Source organism: Triturus cristatus, chromosome 12, assembly GCF_964204655.1.
Source record: "Triturus cristatus chromosome 12, aTriCri1.1, whole genome shotgun sequence".
NCBI lineage: Eukaryota > Metazoa > Chordata > Amphibia > Caudata > Salamandridae > Triturus > Triturus cristatus.
Window position 1 is genome coordinate 520,827,991 of NC_140595.1, and position 26,912 is coordinate 520,854,902.

General features: G+C 42.5%; 1 protein-coding gene across 3 annotated transcripts in view; it reads left to right on the forward strand.

Annotated features, from left to right (window-relative positions):
• Window positions 1-26,912, forward strand: part of ADCY7 (adenylate cyclase 7) — a 621,989-nt gene that overhangs the window by 150,892 nt on the left and 444,185 nt on the right. For all 3 annotated transcript variants that reach the window (XM_085639173.1, XM_085639172.1, XM_085639171.1), the window contains exon 2: window positions 354-420. The gene's annotated coding sequence lies outside the window, so the exon portion shown is untranslated. The remainder of the gene's footprint in view (window positions 1-353; window positions 421-26,912) is intronic.

Genomic DNA, 26,912 nt, shown 5'->3' on the forward strand with positions numbered 1-26,912 from the left:
GATTTTATGATTGAGTATGAAAGTAATGTGAGTGCAGTTACCCAAAGGAGATTGTTTTTGTGACTTTGGTCTATTTGGCGCCCTACTCCTTTGGTGGCAAGGGGCCCCTCTCTCTTTCTTTAGAGACTGATCATAAAATGTTCAGCAATCCATCTCTAAGGTATACTTCCTCATGGGTTTTCACGGAGTGCTCATTGAGTTCAAAACTAGGAATCTGTACGATTTTTTCTTATTTAAAGTTTGCGCACAAAAGGATAGGGTTTAAGACTGACATAGTAAAGATGTAAAAAGTCTGTTCACTCAAGGTGAAGGCAAAATGATTAACAAACTTTGTTTGGATTATTTTCACAAAGGTTTTGACAAATGAACAATGACCTTGAATGTGCTCATATCCCAAGCTGGAGACTGAAGAGAAGAGAGGTAAGAAAGCTTCGTGAAAATGTATTTCCAAAGTGAGGACCCTTCATTCTTTAATAGTGTGTTTTTTTTTGTTGCAAAGAAATGATTGTGATTATCTTCATGTCCACTCAATATTTTGATTTCTCTATTTCCTTCATATTCACTTTAGTGTCCATCATCCACACACGATGTTTCGAAAGTCCTCATGTTTTTTAAATGTACATTTGGCAATTCCCTCAGACTAACCAGTCCTTTAGGAGACTAGAGTAAAATACCTTGTGTTCCGGATGGTCAGGTTGGTGGACCTGGCTCTTATCAAGTACTTGAAAGCACAAGATAGATATTGACTGTACTTTAGCTTTGATCTTTTCTTTGGCAATAGAGAAAAACCCATTCACCAGTTGCCACTGACATTGAAGACTGCCAAGGAAGTTCAGAATCCTTGTGACTAAGAACACAGGACAAAAATCAGAGGGTAGTAATATGTGCACATGGGAGAGGATCATCTTTTATGAAGCCAGTGCAAACTCGCCTGGGGTGGGGATAATTGTGTTCTTTTTCTTGTTGTGATTCTTCACTCAGAAGTAAAATGGTGTATGTGTTCATGGCTGCTTTGCCATCACAGTAATAACGCAATGTTCCAGTCAGCACTGGCCCGCCACATAAATACTTGCACATGCTCTGACGTTGCTTGGAATTTGGAGGACCAACTCAATTAATTACTAAGTGAAATGCTAGCATTTACAGGATAACAAGTTACTTGCCCAAAGACAACAAGCTTTTATTTGGAAAATCACATTTATTCACTCAAGATAGAGGGCTGGTATGTGGTAAACAATGTGTGTATTGATAGACATATCTAAGAGATGGTAGGAGAACAAAATTATTTATTTTCAATTAATATAGACCAGATATGTTTGTGATAATTTTAAAGCTTTTGGGAACATTACTGTTAGTGTTACTTAATTGTCACCAGTGGACACTTTCTAATATTGTTTGTAGTGACACTTTATCATCTAGATTGATAGACCATTTTATGACATTATTTTGACTGCTGTTGTCTTAGTCCAGAGTCTGGATGAGTGGTCTGCTGTCTGAACCTGTAAATGTTTTGTAGCCTGTGAAGCAGTGTATGAACCTGTTGTATCAGTTCTTCATGAAAGATGGATCCACTTTCCACTGTCTGCAATCATGAGACTTGTTCTTTTTTCAACCCTGTTTTCTCCAATTAGATTCTCAATCAATATGTGACAGTGTAAATCTACTTGCAAGACACATGTTGCAAATATGAAGGTAGAAGCTACAAAATATCCCCTATATAGTGAGAAACATTAAAGGAAGTCCTGTCAAATTGATCAGACTTGATTAGTTGATCTACCTGCAAAACTTTCGGACTTTTCCATTTATTCATGGGAAGTTGAAACAATAAAAAGACAATTTGCCTCCATTTTTACCAGATATTTTGAAGGTGGGATTTAATACCCCCAATCATTCCTCGTGAGCATTCGATCTGTTTTACAGACTAGCATTATTGGAATAATCACAAGTGCCCCCTCAATAAGACTTGTAAAACCGAAGGCCTTTAAAACCTAAGACGTTTTAGCCCTAAAAGGCTCAATTTGGCCTTTTGTTCAAAATATTCTTTTGGGGACGGACAAGTGGAGCACCTGAATCCTTCTGGGGAATTTGGACTCTCTCATTCCCTTGCTAGGTGAATTTTGAATTGACTATTTACTTCCCACGACTTTTGATTTTATGCTTACTAGCTAGCAATACGCATTTCAACAAAAAACAGCTTAAATAAAGTGGTTCTGACAAAATGATTTAAACTAATATTCACATTTATTCAGCAAGACTGATTTCCAATAAGATGAAAAAAACAACTTGCTGAATTTTTTGGGGGATGAAATATTCCTTTCTTTAAGCTGTATTTTTGGCTTTTTTAATAATGCCCCACCCCTCAACAAGTCCTGTTCTTTTATTTTCCATGTTTTAAACACCCTCTCTTATGCATTCGATGTCCCTGGTAATACCGCCAATACTGCTTTTACTCACTCTTTTTTTTCCCAAACCCTGTTCGCCCTCTTCCCGCTTTACTCCTGCTTTTTTTTATACAAATTTCTTCCTCCTACTTAATTTTGTTTTTTATAAACCTCTTATCCCCAGAACTGTACTCTTTTTTTGATAAAACTCTTACTGCCCTTCTCAATTCACTCTAATATTTTTAGAAACTCTTTACTCCCACTCCAGCTTGACTGCCTTTTATTTATTTTTACAAACCTCTTACTCCACTCCCACTAAACTCCTCTTTACTTTACTTACACCTTATTTCATCTCCTGCTCATCTTTTTTTTATTTTTTTTTACAAACATCTTATTTTCCCTCCCACTTGACTTCTTTTTTTCAAACTCCTTAATTATTCTCCTGCTTTACTCCAGTTGTCTTATTCACAAAACCTTTACTCACTCTTGCGCTTCTCCTTTTTTGTTGTTACAAACAACATACTCTCTCTCCTGCTTTAATTTGTTTTACAACCCCATCAATCCTCTTCACAAATTAACCTCGATTTTTGCCATCTACCCTTCTCCATCTCCTACTGTCCTGTGTACCCAACCACTTCGCCTTCTTAACTCTTTGTCATGCTGTCATTTAAAATGCATTTTTACCTTTTTAATGAAAACTTTGTTATACCTGCCCAGCCTGAGGTGGGCTTCCCCAAAAAATGTTGTCTTGCCCCTCCATTTTTGCTCAGCTGTTTTTTTGTTGGCCTTAAGGACTCTGTGCTCTTTACCACTGCTAACCAGTGTTAAAGTATGTGTGTACTCCCACCTTTACACTTGTTGAAATTGACTTGGTGCGTTTAATCTACTTGAAAGTCTCTAGTTATGTGATACTGCCGGAACCTAGGTTTGTGAATCAAATACTACTAGTGGGCCAGCAGCACTGATTCTGCCACCCACTTAAGTAGCCCTTTAACCATGTCTCGGCCTGCCTTTGCAGCCTGTGTGTGCAGTTTAAATTGTTATTTAAACCTAGCAAAATAAGCCTTTTGTCAGGCCTAAACCTTCCTTTTTAATGCATATGTCACCCTCAGGGTGGACACTAAACAGCCCACAGGGCTGGATACAGTGTATTTAAAAAGTTGGACGTTTACTTTTAACTTTTACATGTTCTGGTAGCAAAAAACTCTCAATCGTTTTTTTTTTTTTTACAACTGCAAAGCCTAGTTCTCCTATAGGATAACATTTGATTCACTTATTACATTTAATAAGTAATAACTTTCAATTGGGAGCAGGTAGTAAGATCAAGTTTGGCGCCTAAAGAATTGTAATTTAAAGCACTCTTCAATGGTAAAGTCAGATTTTAAGTCACAATTCTGAAAGAGCCATTTTTAGAAAGTTGGCATTTTCTTCTCCCAATTGTTTGGTGCCTGCAGCCTGTTTCCTTGGTCACATGACTAGGTGTTGCTGGCAGTTGGTCTTTTTATATTGCTCCAAGACAATGAGACAAAGGAACATTGGCAGGATCTCTGACTTAATGAGGAGGAGGAGCTGTTACCTACCATACGTTCACATCAAAAAGGCACTGCCTGAGCACACTCACAAAGGGTTTGACACTAGTCTATTTTAACCCCAGACTATCTAGGGCCAGGGGAGGGAGGAAGAAAAGTTCAAGCACCACTGTGTAGAAACCTTCAGAACCTTCTCCTACTTCATAGTGGGGACCTGGTATAAATATTGGACAATAAGATCCAACCCTTTGGTACACCTCTTGACCTGTAGATGATTCAGAAGAACTGCTGTGCTTCTTTGTAAGAAGGACTGCTACTCTGTTACACTGCTGCTTTAATTAAAGGACTGGACCTGCATCTTTAGTCCCAGGGCCACCAGAGTGACTCCAAGGGCTATTTGGCTTCTCTCCAGATCAGAGCCTCAGGGACAGAAAAGGCTCCAACTACTTGAACTTAGCACCTGGACTCAGTCTGCTGTGAGTCTTGCCCCCCAGGTGATGCCACCTCTTTCCTAGACCGTTGGAAGTGAGCCTGAAGGTGCTCTACCAGTCAAACTGTGGTCCTGTGGGCCAAACCGCCGCAGCACGATGCATCTCCTTGCCGCTCCACTTCAGACCACTGCTGTGTGATGCATTCCTGATGCAGGAACTTGCACCGCAGTCAGCAGTCTCCTCTGAACCACTGCTGCCTTGTGCAGTAACTTGCACCGCAGCCCACAGTCTCTACGGAACTGCCACTCTGTGGCTTATCCTCTACCCAGGCCTTTGAATCGCAAGCCTCTCGTCAACGGGATCTTCAATGATGCAGGACTCTGCATCACAGCCATGCAGCTTCTTTGGTACCGCCAGTGCAGAACGCATCTTCAATGCCAGACTTCACATAGCAAACCCCCCAGTCTCGATTAAACATGCAGTCCCAGTCTGGCGTGGCCAGATAACCACAGTTGGCGCTTTGTGCATCTAGGCACTAATTGTACTTAAAACTTTAAAATTGCATATCTCCGGTCCTACTAATTGTATTTTTATTGTTTTGATCTGAAATAATTTATAAAATTGTAATTCACTTTTCTAATTTGGTGTGGTTTTTTTTCTGGTTGTCCTCACTTTATTACTGTTTGAAGCATTGCATAAATATTTTACACATTGCCTCGAAGCTAAGCCTGACTACTTTGTGTTAAGCAAACGGAGGGTTAAGCACAGGTTAGTTTAGGGTTTGCTTGTGTTTCATCCTGACAGAGATTATGGTTTCTGCTTGAGTAGGGTTCTTCCCCCCAACCAGTAACCCAATTTCCAACATTTATAATTTCTTGGATAAGGTATACATTTTTTTATAATATGAAGGTTGATCAGTCTGTTTTCGGAAGGCTGACTTTTACTTCATTATAGAAATTTGTCAAAATGCTAAATTACCCTTCTTCAGGGGTTAACCTCTGCCAAAATCCGTGGGAGGGTTAGACGTATAGTATAATATGAAAGTAATGAAATGTTTCATACGTGCTTCTTCATAACTGCCTGTAAAAACCTTTTTCTATTTACCCAGTATATTTGGAAAATATTACTGCTGCACTGTAAATTGCACAGTTGGGCCCCACTTGTCCCAAAACATGGCACTAGGCCCACATATCGATGTGCCACGAGTTCCCGGACTAAGTGGGCCTCTCTTAGCAGAGAACATTCAAAATTGAAACACCTGGAAAAAGAATGATGTTCAGACTCTGAACAAATAATATATGGAAAGCTAAAAAGTGTTGACGATTGATGGAATTAACCAGCCTTAGAAAGAAATATTGAAATAGTATGCATGGAAAGTTAGCCTAAATACGTATATGTGCTTTATAAGAAGTGAAGTGACAGGGCAGCCCGAAGAAACACTAAAAGATTTGGGGGAAATGGAGAGCCTAGCATGAGTAAATGTGGATATATTCTTATTGGAAGACTTGCAAAAGTTAATAAAGTTTCAGATTTCTTTTTTTTTTTTTAGTGAAGTGCACAATCATTTTATTTTTTATATTAAGTTTGAAAGTAGTTCTGATGAGGCCTCTTCACTCGCATCTGCCACAAGATGTTCACCTGCCTCCACTAGACTTACACAATTCCTTTATGGTTTCTTAAACAGTTGATCAGGGGCCAAACTAAACTTTACTTAAAAAGCACATTAAACTTTGACGACTTGGGTCTAAAGGAAAATCCTACTAAATAAACTGTCATCTTGAATCTGTCTGTCAATTTCCTGTTTCCGGTACCTTCAAATGGGGGGACCCAGGTCATGTTATGGTCTTTGTAGTTTTCAATTGGTACCTATGGTGCATCTCAAAAAACAGTAAGAGAAAAAAAGAAATCTCAAATTAGGTAAAGAGTAATCACGCCCTTCTCAAGTTTTTCAGAATTTATTTGTCGGTACTCCTTCTGGATCTCTGGGCACAGTCTTTTATGTTTCCTTCTATAGTCACTATTCCTATAAACGCTCCAGCTCTTTGGTACCAGATGCAACTTTCTGTACTGACCTGAAACTATCCAGAGTCATCAACTAAAAACCTTCAATGTGAGTCGTATTTGCCAATTAATATTAGTCTAAATAATTATCTTCCTTCTCTTTCTGTTGTTTCGGGCAAAAAAACCCTGTACATTGTGTTTAGATGCAGAAAAATAAACTTTCACGCTCACAGAATCTTAGAAGGATCAGAGAGTGTGCTCTTCCCAAATATTAATGCAAACATTGCAAAGAAAACCAATTTACTATGGAAGAAGGGTCTCCTCCTACCTCAGAGAAGTGGGTGGATTTACGGGGTGAACGTTACTTTTAGAAAAAAAACCTGCTTATTTTGAGCGTACCCATAAGTTTAAGACGTTTGGGAGCCAAACACATATATATGTTTTAAACAAAGAATCAACTTCTCGAACAGTAAGCGATATGCACTTTGAATATGTCTTTCTCCTACCTCTAGTGTACCCATTGATGTGCACTATCTTTCAGTAATGAATTCTGTGTTCTTGAATATTGGGTTGCAATACTCCATCATCTACTGGGCACAACTCCATTTCCTCTCACTCACCGCACCAACAACGTCATGTCCTCTTCCCCACAACATAATTCTCCTGACCCAGCAAAATGCAACTCTTCATCCCTACGTTCATCCACCACTGTTCGTCAAAAGTTACTACTTATTTGCAAGATCTCACTCAGTGTTTCGCTCCACTCGGCTAAAGACATTATTGATTAATGTGCTTCAGCAGGAACCAGTTCTGCTGCAGTCCCCTTGTAGCGATTCCTTAACACTCCTGTCAAGTCCTAAAATTCAGAACCTATGTCTATTATAGGTTACCACCACCCCCTGCCACCCATGCACTTCCCCCATCTGGCTCCAGGCAGACGGGCAAATAATGCAAAACAAAAGTTAATTAATCTATCCATGGCTTTGCACAGCTCTCCTTTCTAAGACCATACTCAAATACCCCCCACATTTCCCCGCTGTGAGAAGTTGGCCTGGCATATGCTGGTCACTAGTTAAAGTGGCCGCCACCTTGCACAAGTCCAATTCGACAATTATGGTAGATAGGTTTAAGACAACCTTTTAAAGAAAGCTATCCTAGTGGTAGCTGTGGAGAGCAGCCTTCAGGCTAAGTCTCTGGAAGAATGTAAAGCAGCTTGTTTTACCTTATAATCTCTTGAATTACCAAATGAAAGGACACCACACAGGTGTATATATATATATACAATATATATGTATTTATTTCTAACACACTCTACTAATCTCTTTATGAGATTAGAAGTCAAGAACATATGCAAAAATCAACAGTTCACAACATGTTAAGCACTTATATGGCTGGGGCCTTAGGGGCGTACCAGACCATATACTAAAAAAGAGGTATAAGAAGATCGACTTGCGAGGGGACAAGGCCTAGGGCCTGTAGAAGCGCTGGGGCCTCACTAATCCACCCAAGGCAGGTAAGTAAAGGACCCACAGGAGACGCATGCAGTGTGAGAACACAGCCGCGGATCCCAATAGACTTCAATGGAGCAAGTCGCGGTTGGAATTTTAAAGTTTTAGGATACTTCGGGAGAGTCTACAAGCAAGTCACTTACAGGGTAAGTAGTTCTAGAGCCAACACACACAGGAGCACCGTAGTGCTGGAGTTACCTCACCCAGGGAAGCCGGGTGCATAAGTGTCTTTTGGTGTCGGGTCGCGGCGTTGCTTTCAATGGGAGCCAAAGAAGACTTGCTGCTTGTGAAGACAGGAGAAGTGTCCGGTGGAATCCAAGGATGGATTCAGAAGAAAGAAGACCTGAAAGCAAAGGAGACAGTGTTCAAAGTCACTTGCCAGTGACCCGGGCCCAGGAAGATGGATGCCCACAGTCGTCGGGTGATTTCACGTGATCACGGGTGTCTTGACTCTTCAGCCACGAGGTCCAGGAGGCGTCGACGACAACCAGGAGCTTGATTTGGCGTGTCCCACAAAGTCTGCAGCTTACTGAGGAGGTGTCGGCAACCGGATTGGAGCCAACAAGCCTTGGCAACAGCAAGTCTTGTGGAAAGTGAAGAAAGTCAGCGGTGCAGACCAGCAAGGTCTGAGGGACTCACCCAGCGAGGGTAAGTCAGGGCAGGCCTGGAGAAACCAGGGGAGCTCTTTGGTTCTGTAGAAAAGTCTTCAGGGGACCCACATGCCAGCTGGCAAGGGATCGCAAAGATGCCTCGGTAGGATTCGCTTCACAGGAGCCCACGGTCACTCGGAATGAGGTAGGCCTCTGATCTTCGATGGAAATCCTGCTGGAGGCTTGGACCACACGTGGTCTAATGTACAAGTTCGTAGAATGTCGTGAAGGGGTTGCACTCGACAATAGTGCACGGTACCCGGGTATTGCTGTTCCTCGTCACTCGTGGGGTCCACTTGCCTCAGCTTCGCTGGGGACTCACGATGGCCATCGAGAAGTCAGGAAATCTACTTTTGGGGCTGCAGGGACTTCGGACTCTGGCGGGAACGGGAAAGTTTGCAACTGTTGATGCAAAGTTTTGGTGCCTGCCAAGCAGGGGAGTCACTCCTTGACTCCAAGGGAGATTCTTCAGTCTTCCAAAGGTAGTGGAACGTCGAAGGTCCAGGATTCTTCTTCAGGGCGTCATCCAGGGATATCTAGTTTGCAATGGCAAGGGTTCCCTTACTTATAATAGAAGGAAGGGAGGGACTAGCTCTATGACCCCACCTATGGGAGGGTCAGGGGAGGGGGTGGCTACACCCACTTACCTTTGTCCAGTTTCGTGCCAGTGCAGGGGCAGGTAGGCCCTGAACTGGTTTGAGCTGGCATATGCACAGAGGAGCCTACTGCTCCTCCAGTGCAGGAGTTCAAAGCACTCTAGGAGTGCACCCACCCAGCCCCAATACACTAAACCCTGCCTGGGAGGTGGTTACACCTCCCTGTGACAGGATACCCATTGTTGGGCCTCCTCCACTCCGAGTTTCGGTAAGCAGCAGGAGGGCAGCCCAGTGTCTGTGCTGGTGGCATCCATTTTGTGATGCCAGGGCTCTTTCAGGTATCTACCGTGTTTCCACAGTGGGTACATGTCTATCCCTCTAGAAGGGTGGGATCATACTCCCACACCAGTTACTGGTGTGGGGGTATGATTCCAAAGCGTTTGACACCAAACACGACATGTTTTGATGCAGTCATCCCAGAGTTAGCATTTACCGCAAGGTTATAATGCACTTAAGAGTATATGGTTTAACCGCATCCACAAACAGCTACAGAGAATAGACTCTGAGAGCTGCAGAGGGGCCCTGCTCAGGCAGAGGCACCCCCTCACATGGAAACCAAGCACCCTGCCCTCAGGATTGATAGGGCCTGCCTTAGGGGTGACTGATAGGTTTATATGTGTGTGTATGGTGAGATATAGGGAACCTATATCTCTGTGTGGAGTGCTAACACTACCTCACCCAGGCTGCAGTAGCAGGCCTGTGGTGTCAGATTTAGTTTGCTTCCCAGGGGTGGCATAATACATGCTTCAGCCCCTGGCAGGCCTGTGAAGTACCTATGCCCTTGGTACCTAAGGTACTATATACTAGGGGCTCATAAGGTACCACAGTATCCAATCACTAGTACATCTAATATGCACTTCTAGTTGTTTAGAGAGAACAGAGAGGCTGGGGCCCCGATTAGCAGGGTCCCAGCCAGACTATAGCCAGAAACCAGTGTTCTCATCAGAAATAAAGTGGGGGCAACATAAGTGCAGATCCTACTCTCCTACACCCGCTATTCCCTGGATACACTATGAGTATCCAGGGAGGCAATGATTTTTAATCCACACAATAAATTGTTAGAGTTCAGAATTTACCGCTGTGATAAATGAACCTATTCTAAGTTCTCGTTTAAAAATAGAGAATTGCCTAAAGATTTTCATGCTTTCCATGCCAAAATACCAATGTGCCTCGTAATAACGCCGCCTTTTCCAAAATCTATCTTGGTGACGTGTACTTCATTGCACCCGGTAATTATTGCGTGTGCTAAATCCACAGCACTTGTAATTGTAATTACAGCACAAACAGATGTTTGTGCCGGGATCGTCAAAAACAGAATACTTGTAATAGAGGCCATTGTATCCTTCTTTGTCAGTCCACCCCATCCTCCGTTGGTCCTAATAACAATATGGATCGTTTTCACTTATTCATCTACGCCACACGACTGCCATGTCATTCTACCTACAGTCATCTCCAACAATATCTTTAAATTGGCCCTCAAAGACTGCTACCTTACCCTGGCAGAAGGCTTGCTTCACCACTACCCTCAGCTGCTCTTTAACTGCTCACTATACAAGCTTACCAAGCAATACCTAGACATTGGTCCATATTTTAATTTGCTTTTGTATCTTTCTTCCACCCTCCTTCCTCTACATTCTCTGGGTATTTTAATCTTGCACTTGCGTCGCTGAAGGTACTATCTTTTGGAACTAATGTACAACATTCCTATTAAAAACTATACAAAGGAGGACTTTATTCCAAATTTATCTAAAATTAAACTATTTCAAGTGTTGCTACTTCTTATTAGGCAAACAATACTTAAAGAAGGTGCAATTCATACACTTTTGGGATAACGCAGATGGCACGGATGCAATAACTTATTTGTATCAATGCCGCCTTTAAACTTATACTGCGTAGCGATGGATGTTTATCCATTGTACAAGTGGTTCATGTTGTCTTCACTTAAGCCAAGGCAATGTATCAACACCTGGAGTATCTGAATTGTAGGAAATGCTTGAAGAGGACCACAAGTTCCTCCTCTCTCTATGAATAAAAGTCACAGGTATAAAAGTGGCAGACGAGTTTCCACTTTAGGTAGTGACCGAAAAAACTCTGCAATTTTATTGGTGTCATTTTGTGGTATAGATGCCAATTTACTTTCGATGGTCCTAATCTGAAATATCCAGAACTTTATCTAAATTTTTAGCACCTCAAAGATGACGCCTTTCCTGGAGCACCATCTGTTCGCGCAGTTCCTTCTGATAATCGATTTTAATGGGGCTAGAAAGACTCTGGTGGATTTTCATAGAGTGTAATACATTGACCTGTCAGCCTTTGTGAGAATTGGAGTCCATGGGGAGTGCTCCATCTTTTTCAGTTAGTAAAGGGTTAACAAGAGGGGTGTGCCTTCGCGCCCTTAATGTTCCTTTTATATATGAATGATTTGGATCCGTGGCGCATTGACAAGAGGTCAGACATGCCTGTGGTCAAGAACAGGCCTTTACCTGCACTGCTTTATGCTGACAACACAGTTCTGATTGCAAGAGATAAACAACAGGTTGTTGATTTCAAGGATACACTCATTCTTGATACTAATCGCAGTAAGACTTTCTTCATGAACTCCAGTTTCTTTAAACAACATTTTTATTGTCATAACCACAGTGGAGAGCCACACGAGTGATCCGCATCAGTTACCGGTATTCTTCATGAACTGCTGTTGTAAAAAATCTATCTCAGTCTATCAAGAGGCATCGCTTAGAGAGGGCGTTTCATTTCCCCGATCTCGGGGAAGAGACTGGAACATGGGACACCAAGTTGCTTATAACAAAGCCACGTTTCTTGCATTCGGTTGGTTCTAGGTCTAATCTGGCCGCCAATATTGGGACCAGACCGATTGCTGTCCTATTGGCAATCTTCAACCATAAATACTTGCCTGTGATGTGCTACAGGTCCAGTGTTTTGGGATATATGGATGTCAGTAGCCTTCAGAGAGAAGACAACCATTTTTTTGGTGTTTGTACTTCAAATTACGCCATTCATGAGAAGGCTACAAAGAGGATCTGGTAAAGCTAGCACCGCTTCCATATCAGCTTGCGTTATTGAGCAAGCATACCATCCAGGACTGTTTGTCCTGGGAGCATGGATTGAAGATCTCTTGGGCCCACTGAATTAAGTCTGGCCTTGTGTCCTTGGGAAGAGGTGTGCTATACAGTAAACCCTTGAACATTCTGAGCTTGGATGAATTGTGGGTAAGACAGAATTTAATGGATAAAAAGAGGATGATAGTGGAGTATGTTGGACCTGGAAACCTCGGGCAACAGAGAATATGTGGGGATCATGACAACTCCTAGAGTGGAACCGTATCTTGCCCTGGTAGCAATTCATGGAAGCTTTCAATTTTAACAAGGCTTAAAATTGGTCAATATGTTGGCAATTGAGTTTCCCTCTGAATCCATTTGATCCAGGTATGCCGAGTTTGTCTGTGATGAATCTGCACACCAACCTTTGTTACGGTTTAGGTTTTTCTGGAAATTTTACGATGGACAAAGGAAATTCTTCATCAAGTCAATTTTAAAGGCTATAGGTTTTAGAAGGTGCAAAGCTACCCTGATTCTTCAAATGCTCCCATCTCTGCTTGTATGTAGCTGGATTTTTTCCTTAACAGCAGCTATTAATTTCCGGAACTCATTAATGTTTTCATTTTTTTTTATTTTTTATTATTCATGTTTTGGTTATTCTCATTCATACATTTGTAACTGATGTTTGTTGAATGCCTTTAATGGCCAATTGATTTATATGGAATATTTTAACATTTTGTGGATTTTATTGTTATATTTTTGTGCTTTTATGATTATTTTAAATAACCAAATCAAGTATTTTGATTGATTTGATTTTAATGGTAACATTTTGGTGTGTTCCAAAGGATAATTGAATGGTACCTTGCCAAGCTGAAAGCCCCGTTAATAATAACGGACTTTCAGAGGCTCAATGACGGTTGGCATAGGCAGGCTGCTCCTAAATTCCAAAGATTGTCTTTCTGTTTATCCTTATTTAATTCAGAACAATATATCCCAACTGGGTAACACATACAACGATAGCCCTTCTGTCGAGGGTTATACCATTTGTTAAATGGCCTCTCACTGATTTTTGTCTGCACCCAGGGGCTGGGGCCTTAATTTTTAGAGGAGGGCCTGTAGCACCCGTGACAGCTATAGGCAGCGGGCTATAATAGAATTGGCATCACTACATTGGATGAATGAGAAAAGGCGTGTATGACCATCATTTCATCATTTGGAAGCTAATATGTTTCCAGTAATATTGTGTCTGTCTCCCCCGGCCAGTACACCTGCCACTGCTTGACTTTTAGTGATCACAGACTATCTAATTCACTACCCTTTATCTGGAAAAGACTGAGGAATATGAAAGCCTCGCGTGCGCACATGGCGATAATAAAATCTACATATCTAGATGTCGCTGTACATTTGAAAGGCTATTGCTGTTGAAAGTATGAGCCGGTTGCTAGGAGGGAGTAAAGATGTAAACAAACCGCGCGCGCAATCAGTTTAATCGGGCAGGCAGCGGTATCAAGGGTCGAACCGCCCTCAGGAGCCTTCCTTCGAACATATCGAGCGCATTTTTTATCGAAACTCTTAAAACACAAAGCTTTTGAATTCGACAGATCGTGACAACGAGGATGAGCGCGTTTGAGATGAAAGTTTATAAACATAAAGTGCCGCATTATAGTTTGTAGTGCGTTGTCAGTTTGACAGTTCATAGCTTATTTGTATATAGAGAATTAAATGTACGTCACAGTTTTGAAGCCGATGTACTTTTGGCTCAAGTTTATAAAATCTCGGGAACATACAAATCAGACCCTTTTTGTATCACTAAAGGATGTATTTTTTTTCCGCAAATTTAGCGATTATCATTCATGTTTCGAGCCGTTTGAATGTCTTCAAAACATAGAATGTGGATTAAGGATCACAGAAACGTGACAGTGCTCTTAATAATAATTGTATTAACAACAACAATGATAATAGCTTATTTTTATAGCCATGCGTACCGCTGTAGAGGTATTACTATTGCTCCGTGTGATGGTACTCAATGTATCGACCTCATGAGGATGAGAGGCTGAGATCCAAACGCATGACCAGAAGGTCACGCACACATGCAACTCAGCAGAGTGCTCAACTCACTGAGCCGTTTAGTCTGAGCAGGATGTGACGTGTTCCATGGATCCTGCATAATGCTGGAATGTATGTAGCATATGACTGGTTGCGGGGTGGCCTGGTTGTGCTTTTGCTTTGCCCAGTGATTCAGAGTCAGGTCACTCATGTATACTTTTGAAGAGTGTTGGGTGGTGTAACACGTATAGGAAGAGTCAAGAGTAATGTGTGAGGACCAGAGGTTTGCTTCGATGGTGCTGTGAGAAACTTGAAAGAGCCGTGTGCCTGCAATGTAGCCAGAATCTAGGCTCTTTGTGAACCTAAGGACTGCAAACAACATTGTTGCTTTGAGAAGGCAGCCATATTGTTTTTATGCAGTGCGTCTATCAAATGGCAGTATCCCAAAGTGATCTATGGACTTCTGCACAATTGGATCCTATATTAGAACATTGGAAAGTTGAGCACTCCATTGAAGACAATGGCGTTCTCCGGGCTTCTAATGGCTGGTAGAACCCTGGAGCATCAACATTCCACTATTTGTTTGCAACTGTTGCTTTAAACAATGGCCTCCCGGGGCCCCAGGGGATTTCAAACCCCTCGGGCTCCATGAGGCCTTTGTTTTACAATTTAGAACATTCTGCCCTCTAGAAGCGGAATGTTCTAATAGCCTTAGAACCCTCCGTAGCAGGCTCTATCAGCCATTACAGACCCACTCCCTGGTTAAAGGCCCGAGCTGGCCGCTACGGCGGACTCCACGGCTATAACAGACAGTCAGGATGGAACTGGACAGTGACCGGATACTCCTAATAGCCTATTGGTAGGTTCTGATCATAGATGGCTGTTCTGATTAGTTGAAGTAAGCCAATCAGAACTGATGAGCAGCCTTCTGATTCATCATAACAACAAGCAGTCCATGCCTCCCCACACTGCTTTGCTCTTGGTAACAGTAGGGACCTCTTCCCTAGATGTGTGAATGTGAAAGTATGAATGGAGAGAGGTCTGCAGCCACACTAGGTCTTGAAAGGTGGCGTAGTTAATGTAATTGTGTAGGGTGGGAGATTATCATTGCAGAGCTAGTTATGTGCCTGGACTGAGTCTGGAGTGATTGACTGCACGTGCATGGGACTCATTGGTTTTCTGCCTGTAAATGATTGGTCGACTACGATACTGAAGTGACTATCTGAGTCAATTGTTGTGAGCAAACATCGTGCAGGGTGGTGCTGGTCGGCTTGGCTTTTTCAGTGCTTCACAGAGCGTGGAGGGCTGGAGCGAATCCTTCAGGAGGTTCTTAGCTGGGAAGGTTCTTTCTAGGGGAACTGAAGTATTAATTTATTTTTGTGATTTTGATATTGCGCTGATATGACCTGATGGCCCAGAGCACTTTACAATAAATCATAACATCGCAAACAAAGACAATATATATGTACATTAAAGATGGGGTGAGCACCAGGTTGACACTCTCCTTGAGGCAGAGTGCTTCAAACACATTCATTGTAAAACATAGCAATGGGAAGCAGGTGGTACAGCACCAAGTGAAGATCTTCGCTCATTCATGTAGGTTGTCAGTATGCACTTGGTGGGATCGTGAGGACGCTGGAGCATTTTAGGCCAGGTGTTGTTCAAAGAGAAGAGCTTTGAGGTCTTTTTTTAAAGGTGACCAGACGTGTGGTCAAGCAGGGACCCAGTGGGAGAGAGTTCTGTATTCTTGCAGGCACTAGGAGGATCCAGGCCTGAATGGGACACCAGTAGACCGGTCCAAGTGACATGTGGCCAGAGAATCCACTACCTTCCTGTTACTGCACCATTTCTGCAGCCACAGAGATAGTTGGGAATGGAGGGAGCTGTCATAATGTGGATACCCTGGTCTCTCATCAAGGCAGTAAGTGAATGATGCAAGATGAGTCACAACAGTAGGGCTTCCAACTCCGCTAGGAAAAAATGGATTCATTTTGCTGCACAATGATGGGGCCTGATTTGGACCTGTTATACATCTAGGCATGCACTACAGCTCTTAGACACATATTTTTGCGTTTTATCAATACTAGTAGGTTTGTGAGGGTTACTTGAGGTTAAGTTCTCTCACTAAATCCTCAGAATCTGCTAGATTAATTTATTCACTGAGGATTATAGGAGAACCCCCCTGGAAATTGCAGGAGAGTGGATTTACCATTATCCTGGAACAAAACAATGTAACCCTTCCTCATTGGGCAAACCACCGCTCCCTGTAAATTGGGCAAGAAACGTAAACATAGTTTTCGACTTATATCTTTCTTTTCAGTCTCATTTTATGAAGGTTGCTGCCTCCTTTTTTGGCACTCAGAGCTACACGGAAAATTCTTGCTATTCTATTTGTTTTAGGGAGACCATGGTACAACTAATAATTTTGGCCACCTAGACTATGGCAACGCTCATCTCTTAGGATTATCACTGTACCTGCTTAGCAGACCTCAGGTAATACAGAATTCTGCTGAAAGACTCATTCTGGGTCTCCAGTGGAAGGATTATATTCCACATAATTTGAAAAAAACTTCCCTCACTGCCTAGCTGCAAAATAATTATTTTAAATGCATAAGTGTTTATCGTAAAGACATTACCTAGTTCTTTTTCTGTGTTCGATTCCATTCTTGTGCAGTTCAGACATCTGAGATCTTTTTCTACCTTTTTTCTGGCCGGTCATTTCTTGAGCCAGCCTGGCCAATACTGGATGGACACCAATCTAATTCCAGGCTGCTAAGCACTGGAATGCCCTCCCGCTGCAAAATCAATCATCCTCCTTTCAGGAAAACAACTCTAAACCTGCTTATTTACGGTCCCTTCGTAAGTTCTTGATCACAGTTTTGGGCTGTCTTTGTTTTCTCCACAGCACTGAGATACCTTTCGAGTTTGCTGTGTGCCCTTTAAGCTAATATCATTCATTCATGTAAGGAACCCTGAGCAGGAAGCACTTTGTGTTATATTGCGTTAGATCCCTGCTTCAATGACAATAAAATTATAACTTTCAAAATGTCTCTGCTTTTAAATTCTATTGGAACTTTTCAATGTTGGGAGTACCGTTGAAAACAATGGAGTGCTCCGGGCTTCTAATGGCCGGTAGAAACCCAGAGCTCCAACATTCCAATGTTTGTTCACAGCTGTTGCTGTGAACAAAAGGCCTCACGGAGCCAGAGGGGATTCAATTCCCTCAGGCTCCGTGAGGCCTTTGTTTTACAAATTAGAAAATTCTGCCCTTTGGGGGCAGAATGTTTTAATAGCCTTAGAGCCCTCTGTAGCGGGATCTACTGGCAATTAAAGGCCCGCTCCCTTGTTAAAGGCCCTTGCCTTTGGCTCCAGTCATTTAACACTGGAGCAAGCCTTTATTGGCCGATAGAGCCCGCTACAGTGGGCTCTAAGGCTATAGAAGGCACTGAGCTGTCAGTAATCCATCTCACACATCTTCGTTTTTTTGGTCCTCATTTATGATGCTGTCCACTAGTATCTGGCTGCTGTTGCCACTGAGAGCAGAGACCACCACACGAGAGGTTTCTCTTCTCATGCATTACCATTGCAAAGCAGAGCGGTGTGTTGAGAAACTTGCCTTTGTCTCACCTGATTTCACGCATGTAATCACAAGTCTGTGATGCAACGCATGCAGTTATTCAAAGATCCTTCGGATTCTCAGACAGTGTCCACCATGATCTTTATGACCGCACATCTTCTCTGTGTATGAAAGTGCTGAAAACAGACAAAGTAACCATATTATATAGGGCAAATGGTGTGGGGGGACAACATTGCTGAAAAATACACGTGGATTTTTAAAGTGGCATTTATGATCCATCTAAACTCAGACACTGTTAATGGAATTTAATCAATTCTTTCTCCGTTTCAGCCTGAGCGCAATTTGTGAACAAGTCAACATCTCAAGACAGGATGTTCACAAAGCATCACTGTGTAGTTTCTTTCCATTTGTAATTTCTTTTTTTTCTTGAAGCTCAATAGAACAGAATTGTGTGCCCCCAAAAACACATTTAAGAAAGTTTGGGGAAAATCTCTATGCTTTGGATTAATTCCTTTCTTTGTCTGATATTAACAGTCATTGCCAGTTTGTGGTTTGAGACATTACAAATTTCAGCTCCAGGTTCCGCTAATACCAAGAAGTTTAAACATTATGCATACTTTATAAATGTTCTTCTTCTGCCACCTTCTGTGCTCGCCATATCAAGACAAATGTGTGGATGCAAAGCAGTTGTGGCAGCTCTTCTCAAAGCTTGCACCCAGTCAAGACTGTACTGGATTTTGCTGGGAAGTTGCACTTAATTTCTGTAGGTCAGAAATCAACCATCTCTGAGTGGTGAATGTAGGTAATATTTTGCCAGGCACAAGTCCTCAATAAAGATGCACTAACGTGTGCTAACATAGTTCTCTCTAATAATAGACTCGATCAGTGGACGCCAGCACACTGGCCAGCTGCATTTTGCATTTCACCCACCCCCAAAAATTTGGTTAAAAGATTGGGGATTAAAATCGATGCCAAGCTATCCATGCTTGAACAGATCAACTTGGTTATCTCCTCTTGCACCTAACATCTGAGCACCTTTAGGAAAATCAGGAAATTATTTACCAGGGAACCAAGCACAGTTATCATGCTTGCCCTGATCATGTCCAGGCTGGATTATGCCAACGCAATCTACTTGGGGCTCCCTGCTAATCGGACCCATAGGCTGCAGCTAATTCAAAATCAAGCGGCCAGGCTGGTCCTTCAGCAACCAAGACACTGTCACATCAAACCGCTTCTGAAGCAATTACATTGGCTTCCAGTGACTCAATGGGCCATGTTTAAGACAGGCTGTATGGTCTTTAATGCACTGGGCGAGAAGGGCCCCAAATTCATATCTGCTAAGATCTCAAGGTATTTACCCAAACGGAATCTCAGATCGGCCACAATGTTTATGCTGACTATTTCAAGATTCAAGCGCAAGAGAGCGGGTGGCTCCCGTTTTTCTGTCTTTGGCCCTACTCTTTGGAATTCCTTGACAATAGACTTTAGACTAACATCTGGGTACACCAAATTCAGGAAACAACTGAAAACATGGTTGTTCACTCCAGCCTATTGTTAGTAGTCCTTAGGAAGGTTCTCCCTCCCCTTATAGCGTCAAGATGGTCATATGTGCGCTTAACAAATTCCCTAAACCAGAGACACTCCTTTGTCTCTTGGTGTTCTCCCTCCCTATGCAGACTCTCACACAAGTAAAGCCAGTCAGTCAGTCAAAAATACTTTATTCGGCCACTAAAAATCTATGAAAGCAAAAATTTAAACAGAAGACATTTGATAAGAGATACAATGATTAAAAGATCCCACATGTACAATTAGAAAACCAAGTCACGCAGGTAAATAGGCTAAGACCGACAATACAGACAAGTAAGGATAAAACTCATTATTAAAAATCAGCACTCAAGCAAGTAAAAAAACAATCACTCATCATGATTAATGCTCCAAACACTCAATGGCCACCCTGTGGGCTGATCCAAAATGTGATTGGCACATCCATCAAAGCAATGGCTGAAGGCAGCCCACTGTCCCTCTCTACGTATGTTGTCCTATGGGCTGATCCAAAATTTGAATGACACTTCCTACAAGCAATGGCTGCTGAGGGCTGACCCACTACCACGCTCTGTTGGTTGTCCTATGGACTGATCCAAAATGTGAATAACAGTTCCAATGAGCCATGCCCGAAGGGGGCTGACCCACTGGCCCCCTCTGTTTGGTAGTCTTGTGAGCTGGTCTCAAATGTAAATGGCACTTCCTCCAAGTAATAGCTGATTCAGGCTGAACCAAAGCCCTATGTATTATTTCTCCTTCTTGACATGACTTCATGTAGACAGGTAAAGTTGCCTTGATAAGTAAGTGAATTACAGAGATTCCCTTCTCCAGGAGTCGGCTCGCCCTCACAGCACTGCGATGAAGAGGAGGGCAAGTCTATTGAAACTTACTAGCCAGCAGTCGAGGAATCCCGCGGTGTGTTTGCCTGTTGAATGTTTTAGCAGGCTTTGCGCCTCCATTTTTCCTGCGGGTCGGGACATATTCTCTTTGCTGAGCTCATAACCACATTCGTGTCCCGTCCTCGGTTTCATTAGCCGGGAATGCTGACAGTCTGTGGGAGGGAGGCAATCAAGCAGTGAGTGAATCTGCAGCTGTGCCGACATTTCAATAAAAACAGAAAACCCTCATTACTGCTGGAAAATTGAATACCTCTCTCCTGGGTCATCCCAAGCCGGTGTTTTTCTTACACTGCTGAATCATGCGTTGCTGGTTTCTCCCCTTTGCTTCCTAATCAGTTTACAGTTGAGTCATTGTAGTGCCGCTTTCGTCATGCGGTGTCCCTGTATTATTAATTTTAATGTGGGCCATGCAGCAGTTCAATGATGAAAGTGGGCGCTTTTTTGATTACCTTGTCATCTGGAGTTTCACGACCCTTTAATTACGGGTAATTTAATGCAATCCAGTGGCATTATTCAACTTTGTTTGCGTTTAGGTAATTGTGTATGTGGTGGTCGTCATCTATCTGTTTTGGAATGCAGTTGTAGGTTGCGTACTTTGGCACTGAGCTAGCAGAAAAAGGCCGTTTTTGTTCCTCTCCTATTTAGTAGCTAATAATTCTGAGTTAGTGCTTACGAATGCCATGTTTTCCTTTTACTCATTTTTTTCTGATCATAATCTCTCTTTATTAATTTTGACTTCTTTCATTCGCATGTTCCTCACAATTACATTTTACGCAGAGCAGCAATTTTGTACCTTCTTTAAAGATGCAATAATAATCGGAGTAGCAATCTTCTTTCCATCAGCGAGGCGAACACTATTAAAAAGCACCTTAGTTCAGCCTGGGTACCTCCGTGTACCATCCTGGGAATTCAATGGGCGCCATTTTGGTAGCTTTAGAGTTCTGCGGGAGCCGCCCACGTGGTATTTTGAAATAAAGAGTGTCTTAGGAGGGATGTGATGGCTCAGATTTCAGAGTCATGCAGACATTACGGTGGTCCACCTTGCCCATGTGCTGTGAGAGAATGGTGGCATCCAGGCATATAGTGTGACAAGAACATAAACCATCAGCCTTGCTTGAACTCAAGACAACCCTTGAGTGCTGCACACAACCCTTATCAATCCATTCACTAGAGCAACTCTGCAAAACGTTGCTGCCTTAATAGCACAAAAGCCCCTTGCAGAACAAAAACACAGAAAAGTCCCACAAGCACAACGCAGAATCAAAATGATGCTTATGGTAAAGCATTTCCACCCGAAGAGCATACACTTGACATCCAACACAATTATCAGAAGGTGCGTGTTAGAACATGACAACCACATGCACAACAAGTTCTCTAGTATGGGGACCACCTCGTTCCAGGTCTTTATGGACACTCTCTCCAGTCGTGAACTTTTTACCTATAAACAATAATTTCAGGTGTAATAATTTAATTAGTTCAGTGGAAGCAAAACATGTCTAAAACACCCAGAATGCATTAGGCCATTGCAAAAAAGTCCTGGACTGGAAACTGAGTACGTAAAGAAATTGCACCAGAGTTCTTCAGGTAGATTCTTGGCTCTTGGCAGGAGAGATGGGGGAAATACACTATAAAAATGCTCAGAACTTGAAACCTCCCCTTCCCAGGGTTGTCGATAGGACAATCCTGCCTGAGGAAAGGTAGACTTTTAGACTAAGGGGAGTCTGATCTTACATATTTATATTGAGAGGGTAGCTGTTCCTAAAAAAAGATAGAAAGAACTGCTGTGTGTGCTCTGAGCTTGGTTGGGTCAGAATGAGTGTGGGGAATTTCTCCTTTGAATTATAGTGCCCTCACACACCCTTTCAGGTGTCCTGCTTCATCATAGGGCGTTGCTCCTCGTGGGGGTGGCGCTGCAGTCCCCCACGGGCCCCGCAAGAGGGCTCTTTGTCAGAGTTCTTTTTTAGGAGACGCCGCAGTTGTGCATGGGGGTGTGTGGGTATGTCTATGAGGGATGTGAGTGGTGCGTTAAAAATACTAGGTAGAGACCAAGACCTTTATTCACGGCTCTATCTAGCATAGATTAAAAAAGATCCTGGAGGTCCTCAAAAGTACAATATAATGAGGGCAGATATAAAATTTACTGCAGCTCTCAGGATAGGTGAGTGAATGGGGAGTGAGAACTCTAGAAAATAAAGGTCAACATGTTTCGCGCTTCAGACTAGGTCCATAAGGGATCCGATTGCGCTTCGTCAGGACCGAATCATACAGGTGAATCTAAAAAGTATATGAAAAAGAGAAGGTTCCAGTGAAATAAGGTTCTGTGAACCAATGATACCTTAATAGTAAGGGAAATGCGTCGTGGCGCTGGTAGGTGCTCCTTCTTATTGGAAAACCTACACCCAACCTATCAAAATAAAGACAAGGACAAACACACACATAAACAGAAAAGGAAAATACAACATCTGTCATATCAATGTGCCAAGAGATGTCGTGAGTTCATTGTACATTGCACAGTGGCATGATCAGTGTTCACAATACACATGCTACTAATGTACACATGCAGATATAGTGAAAATATTCACCGAAACAATTTCTACAAGTTAAAGTGAAACTGGCCGTTACCTACAGTGCATGTGTGGATTTGTTAAGCTAATCAAATTTGACCCTGTGCCATAACAAAAACCAGACTGGAACTGGCCGTTATCTTCAGTGCATGTGGGGATTCGTAAAATTAAAAATATGACCATGTGCCATAACAAAAACCAGAATGAAGGTCTCTTCTCAAGCGACTCTAAGATTTAAAAGCACCCAGCCTCCCAATAGCCAATCACACCTCTACAATGTATCGTTGTGATTGGTCGGAGCGCTGTGGTTCGGCGCTCAGCCAGAGAACGGGATGCTGCGCATCTGCTCCATTCAGGCTGTAATGCAGTCAAGGACGCTGCAATGAAGTAGCGTAATACCTCGTAATGGTCTTTATACTGTTGGTAGGGACTCGGCGTGCTGAAGCGGATAGATTCCCAAGCCATGGTTGTAAACACAAGCATGGAGTGCAGCTTTGTTGCAGTAATATTTGTTTTGGGTTCTGGACACTATTGTGGGGGGGGGGGAGCAGATCCTTAGAAAATAGCGCTATCCTTCATAGAGGGGCGTCTCCCATTCGCACTCAAAATAACGTAATTCTAGTATGATGAAATTAAATGCGAGTTATGCATAATGTTGTCCAAATTAATTTTTATTCACATATTTTAATTTGTCTCTTTTTCTCTGAAAATCTAATCCGCATTTGTATAGTCAATACGTGATCAAGTCATCCAAAGTGTTTAACTACACGCAAATCAAATTCATTTCAATTGACACTATTGGGTGGGGGGGCAGATCCCCCATCATCTTTAAAGAAATCCTTGAATAAGGAGTGTGGTATTACTTCATCAGTCAGTAATCAAGTGGAAACTTCTGAGAGGTTTTATTTGCTGTCCTTTCTCTCAGCCAACGGGTAATAAATATATGGGAGAGCAGTCAGAAAGGATTAGCGGAAGGATCCCAAAGTCTTGACATGGAGGCTTCCCACTGACAAATTTTCTTCTGCTTGACTATTGTATTTATTACTAAAGAAAACGTAGACCACTTGTAGTGGATGCTGTCAAAGACAGTAGTCTAGTAACCCATTGCTTTGTTGTAATAAATCTAAGGCTGGCTTTGATTTCAGATGTTCCATTGAATAGACATAAGAACATCTGTCCTGAGGCGCAAGTACTAGATTAAAATCTCCCCCCAAGACTATAAGTGATGTAAATGATCCAGGCGCTAGCACCTCATTTGGTAGTTGATGAACCTGTCCAATATTGGGCCATGGTGGCATGCTGCAGTGTAATTCTGTGCTTTACCTCCATGTATGCAGTTATCCATCTCCCAACAATAATTGTTTGCATTCTTTTAACCATTATGCCACACATTTTCCTTGTGATATAACCCACCTCTCGCGGCTGCTGTTGCATTGGATTCTTTCTATGCACCGTATTTTTTTCACTATACTTGGATCCTTTACCTTCCAGTGAGTCTCTTTAAGACATATAACCTCCTTATTGCTATCTGCAAATAAACTATTAAAAACCTTAATTTTTTTTTGGTATTCAATCCCTTCGCACATACAAATGTGATTATGTTCATGGACATCACCTAGTTTCTTTTTTTTAAAGAAGTGATTTTTTTAATAATAGCATCTTCTTTTGTGTCTCATTTTCATTTTGCTCCTTGTTTTTTCTGCCTTCCCTTCCCCCATATCTATATGCCCTTTTCAATGCAATCTTGGCTGGAATGCCGTTACAGCCGACATGGGCCGGTGCCGAGATTATACCCATACATAAAAAGGGTTCACCCCTTGATCCGGCAAATTATAGGCCGATCAGCCTAATCGACGTGGCCCAGAAGATCTTTGCGCGTATTATACTAGGGAGACTCCAAGTATGGATGGACGACTCCAACATTTTAACACCACTCCAGGCGGGTTTTAGAGCTAAAATGTCAACAATAGACCAACTGTTTAGACTACAGATGATCCACTGGAAATCCATTATCTTAGAAGGAGGCAGCCTTTATCTCTCTTTTGTAGATTTAAAGTCTGCCTTCGATATGGTGGATCGCCGACAGTTGTGGGAGTTGTTAGAAGGGATGGGAGTGCCCCTCTATTTATGCCATTTACTAGAGCGTTTACATAAAGACACCTTCGCCAGAGTTAGGTTTGGCCTAAACGGAGAAGTAACTTCCCCGTTCCGAGTTGAGAAGGGAGTCAGGCAGGGTTGCGTACTAGCGCCAACCCTCTTTTCTCTTTTTTTAAACGGGCTGGTTGAGGACCTCCTGGCCATAAGAGATGTAGACGCACCCAGGTTGGCGGGCAGGAAAATACCTGCATTAATGTTCGCAGACGACACCTTGCTCCTGTCCAGGACCCCAATGGGGATGGAAAGAATCCTGGATGGATTCGCTTCATTCTGCAGGAAAAGGAACCTGGTCATCAATGTGAGCAAGACCAAATATATGGTTCTTCATGCGGACACCACAAATCGCCCCATGCCAAAATTGGATGGCCTGCACTTAGAACGGGTGAGCATTTTTGACTACTTGGGCCTGACACTTAATAATAAAATGAATTGGGGCCCCCAGATTTCAAAAGCAAATCTAAAATTTACACAAATAACAGGGGGCATCTTAAAGATGCATAAAGACAGCCCACTAAAGCTAATCAGCCCATTAGTAGAGGTATATAAGGTCCAGGCGAGAGGGGTGGTCTTATACGGTGCTGAACTTTGGGGCCATAATATGGTCCAGATTTTATCTAAGTCAGAAAATCATTTTATTAGACAATTATTGGCACTACCCACGAGTACCCCCATGCAGCCTCTTAGGATGGATCTGGGCATACACCCAATTGCCGACCTCGTAGCCTCACGTCCGGTCATGTACTGGCGTTGACTATGGAGCACTCCTGAACTTGTCAACTTTCGGGAGGAATTGAAATCTATTCTGTTGCTCCCAAAGGCAGGTGCCATCCCGTGGCTAGCCTATGTAAAAAAATCTTTGAGGGCAATCGGGAGAGAAGATCTTTGGCACACACCTGAGGAGTCATGCCCTATCCTCCCAAAAAAGACTCTGGCTAAAGCCTTGGAGGAACATAACTTGATGCAGGTCCTACAGACAGAGAATAGAGCTAATCTGACCTCGGCATTTCTCGAGGTGAAAATCGGATATAGTTTTGAGCCTGCACTAGACTTGATTCAGCCGTTAATCGCCAAGAAACTATACATGCAATTTAGACATGGATCACTCCCCCTCCTTTGTAGAACAAGCAAGTGGGTTGGTTTTAGTAGACAGCCTTGTCCTGGGTGCGGTGTTGATGAAGAGACAGAGGTCCACGTCATATTCTTCTGTACAGCCTACAAAATCCCCCGTAGAAAATGGATTATCCAGCTCGCTAAAAACTTGGGGGTTAAGAATTATAGAGATTTGTTCAGGCTGTTGAAGTATGACCCATCTCCTTTATTCGTCACAGCGATAGCTAAATTCTTATTTTCAATGTGGTTAATTAGAAGACGCTTAATACCACGATAAGGTATATTTCTGCACTATTTCCTTTTAAACATAGTGATGAATTTGCTGTTCTGGCCCAAGTGTATGCTTACATGCCTTTTTATTCACATTTTTAATGTTGTATCTTTTTATTATATTTATTGTTTTAAAGTATTGTGATGTATGAACTTTTATGGCTGACAGCCGAAATAAAGTTTTTTGACTGACTGATTTTTTTTAAATAATAGCATCTTCTTTTGTGTCTCATTTTCATTTTGCCCCTTGTTTTTTCTGCCTTCCCTTCCCCCATTTCCCAGCCCAAGCCCTATCCCTCTCCCCAGCCACCTTTTCCTCTTACCCTGATACACAAATGGTGGTCACCTATTAGGAGGCCAGACCTGTGCTCCTTGCTTCTTCATATCGGACATGTGACTGGCAGATTAACTATTCAGCACCCCTCTGTAGGAATGCATCTCACCTGTGAGTATGGCCCTCATCCTTTTAGTCTTACTGCAACATCCAGTGCATTGGATCTTGGATTCCCAACTTAAATTTTAGTCTTCTTGTATC